The sequence below is a fragment of the Elephantulus edwardii genome, unplaced genomic scaffold (genome assembly GCF_000299155.1).
Source record: "Elephantulus edwardii isolate Elephantulus edwardi_28Jun2011 unplaced genomic scaffold, EleEdw1.0 scaffold00129, whole genome shotgun sequence".
NCBI lineage: Eukaryota > Metazoa > Chordata > Mammalia > Macroscelidea > Macroscelididae > Elephantulus > Elephantulus edwardii.
The window spans coordinates 2,147,194-2,150,813 of NW_006399879.1; the positions used below are offsets into that span (position 1 = coordinate 2,147,194).

The 3,620-nt window shown below is 47.8% G+C and overlaps 1 protein-coding gene across 2 annotated transcripts in view; it reads left to right on the plus strand.

Annotated features, from left to right (window-relative positions):
- STK32B (serine/threonine kinase 32B) overlaps positions 1–3,620 on the plus strand; it is a 572,207-nt gene that overhangs the window by 467,368 nt on the left and 101,219 nt on the right. The gene's annotated exons all lie outside the window — the stretch shown is intronic.

Consider the following 3,620-nt stretch of genomic DNA (forward strand, 5'->3'; position numbering starts at 1 on the left):
TGAGCCTCAGTCCATATTGAAGGCTGCAGTCCTTGACCCTCTGCAGTAAGTGCATGAGGTCCTCCTCAGTTTCAGCGAGCAGGGTTGTGTCATCTGCAGAGGTAGGAAATGATTTTTGCTTTATCCCTGGTGGATGGACATGGTGTGGACTTTCTAGCTACAGCCTGCCGTGGGAAGTTGGCGCCAACACATTTGATGGTTTTCGTCATCAATGTCCTGGTACGAGGAGGACAGAGCTGTATCCAAGCCAGGTGTAGAGTGTGAGGTTGGGTTGTGGACCGCAGATCCCCCACCATCGAGCCAGTGACTCTGGAAATGTCATTAGTTTCCTTCATCATCAACACCATCTTCCACAAGACAAGCCAAATTGTACTCCTTTCCACATTGTGGGTGAATCCTACAGGCCTGGCAAGCTAGGAATGATGAGTTGGGGTCTCTACGCCTCCCTCCTGGATCTCCCAGGCTTCCTTGACTCCAGACCCCGGGGGGCTTGTTAGCCTGCAGACCCGGGTTCTGTAGGGCAGAGGCAGGGCTCAAGACTCTGCATCCCTCACAAGCCCCCAGTGAGGTCTGCCCTGCTGGGCCCTGGCCCATCCTTGGAGTAGCAAGACTCCAACTCAGTGCTTTTCTCAGAGTCACCTAAAGAACCTGCTAAAAATCACAGACTCAATCTCTGTCGTGCTTTGGTCACCTGGACCCTGGGGCTGCCTGGACACTTGCTGAGGGGTGTTTGAGAACAATGCTTCTGTGGTGTGTTGGCTTCTGGCGGCTGATATAACAAAGTACCTCAAGCTGGGTGGCTTACAACAGCAGAAATGAATTGTCCCCATGACGGCAACCATAGCCTTGGTGGTGAGGAAGACACAGGAACAGGCCACATTTCCTTCTGTGGTGTAAGAGGTTCCTCCGAATCGTTCGACCCAACGCCACCTACGGCCCCCACACTAACAACAGTCCCTCCATCCGTGCGAGCTTGTTTTGTTCCTTAACTACACTCATTTCAAGGATCCCCCCTTCCATCTGCTGCTAACATATGTGTTGATAAATGTGATGACTGTTCCCCAAAAGTGCCAAGACCAGCATTATCAACACTCCCTCTCTATTGTCAAAACATCTCATATTCTATTCCCATCAGGCTAGGAGTAAGAGACTCGAGGATATAAACAACTGGGCACATGTGGTTTACAGTGCTTCAGATGAGAGATTTGTAGGAGCCAAGAGAAAGTGGGGAGAAGCCACGCACGTGAGTTGGGGGACAGAGCTCCTTCCATGGGGCCGCTATCCTCCTTGGGTTATCTGATCCAGCGATGCCGGAAGTATCAGTGCGAAACAGAGATGACTCTTGGGGATAGATGATGGCAAACCTCTGTGGATGAGTCGCAGCACAGAGCCTTGGGATTTTAGAGCAAAGCCTTGCCAACCTCCTATTCTATCCCCGTCAATAAATAGATGGTGTTCCAGGAGCTTAAAGACACGGTGTAGACAAGCAACTTAAAGCTATCCTAGCTGTCACCATGCTGGCAGTGAGGAAGCTTTTGAGAAGATCACAGGGAAGGTTTTATCGTTTGATGCCCACAGGAGGTCCAAAAAGCATAAAGACTTGGTGTGGAGGTCTCGAAGAGCTCCCAATAGCCACAAATAGGAGTGGGACAAGTGAGAAATAAGTGTCAGATACTGTTCTTAAATGCCATTGAGTTGGTTTTGACTTACAGAGATCCCACTTGCAACAACAGAACAAACTATTGTCCATTCCTTGCCCTCCCACAGTCATTGTTTCAGAGTCCAGTGATGCATCTACCATATCCATCCACCTCAATGAGGGTCTTTATAATCTTCCCTGACCATCTGCTTTATCTAAGCATGATGGCCTCCTCCACGGATGGTTCCCTCCTGAAAATAGGTCCAAAATTCATGAGACAAAGTCGAAGGAACATTCTAGCTAAACTTCTTCAAACACAGAATTGTTTGCGCATCAGGCAGTCCCCAGTACTTTCAATATTCTTTGTCAATCCCATTATTCAAATACACTGAGTCTACGTATCTTCCTTATTCATTGCCCAGCTTTTACATGCATATGTGTCGTTATTACGTGCTACCAAGTCAGAACTGACTCCAGATCCTCCAGCGGGTTTTCAGAAGCGGAACTGCTCTGGAGAAGATTACTCACCTTTCTCCCTTGGAGTAGCTGGTGAACTTGAACTGTGTGCTCTGAGATGGCAGTGAACTCCTCGCCATCCAGACCACCAGAGCGTCTGAGGTGATCAGGAACAACGTGGTTTGGGACAGCAGATCATAGCCTCCACAGTGACATCCGTGTCTCATTATTGACAGTAATTGGATCAGTGTGAGAGCCAGAATGGACATCTGACCCTAGAACCCTAGAAGAAGGTAGATTCACCACTCAAATACCCTACTGGGTGGGGTGAAGTGAGTTTAGAGGAACAGAAGGGTCTGAATCCTGCAAAAATCTTCATTTCTAAGAGAGAACTGGGCTGAACGAGTCCAGTTTTTTCATCCCAAGTTTACCTGTCCTTGTCAGCACTAACTCAAGTAGGGTTCAGAAATCCACAGAGCCGAGTAGAAGGAGAATCACATCCATGTAGAGAGAGTTACTGAACGTAGTTCGGGGTGGGAATGTACCAAATCTCAACAGAAGGGTTGAGTGAGACCTAGGAATGTTGGGTGTCTTCTGTCTGCCTATTGGCTTGCGCTCTTTACCTGTGTTCAGGGTTAAATCTGGAGCACACATGTTTGTGTTTGTTTTTTTCATTTATTTTTTTTCTACTAGTTTATTTACAAAATTCAGATAAAAATTTGAGCAAATTCTTTCAATTTCCCTCACCCCCCCCCATCAAATTGTACAACCCAGTGATTAATCCCCTCCTCCCCCTGCACATCCACATCCCTCTGCTTCCAGCCTCTCCCACCCCTCCTGGATCCTTATACTCATTCTACAGTAATGGTTTTATACAATATTTATCCTTATGGAACTGGGTTCTCTCAGCATAATGCTCTCCAGTCCCTCCCAAGTTAGGTAATAATTTACAAAGTTATTGCTCCTGTGTGCTGCGTAGTATTCCATGGAGCATACATATTTTTAAAGACCTGAATTCCTACCCCACTTTCAAGGCTCAGGAGGAAGGCATATCAAACAGAGGAAATGAAAATCCAAAGGTCGTTTCCTTCTTACCAGGCACAGTCAGTCCTAGAAGCACCAGCCATCTTCCTGCTGCCGCACGCCACGTGGAGCTAGGACCAGCTGGAAGGAGAAAATTTGATTTGGTTTCTGTTTCCTTTTGCTGCTCTGCTATGATAAGTTTGATGTGATCTCTGTGAAGATAAGTGAGAAGGGAAAAGAGAGTTCTGGATGGAGCCTGAGATGCCTGATCCTGATTCGGAGATCAGTAGCTCCCACTGAAATCAGCCTTGGGAATGCAGCGATAAGAGCAGTGATGGGAACAGAGCTGAGGGCAGCGGGCGTCAGCCAGCAAGGTCCTGCGCTAGGACCAGCAGGGCCCACAACATCCATGCTTATCCCCAAGGGTTTACAAATGCTTAGTTTCTGCAGAACCACTCTGACTTCTGCTCAGGCCCAGTTTAGACCCTAAAGCCAGCTAGGA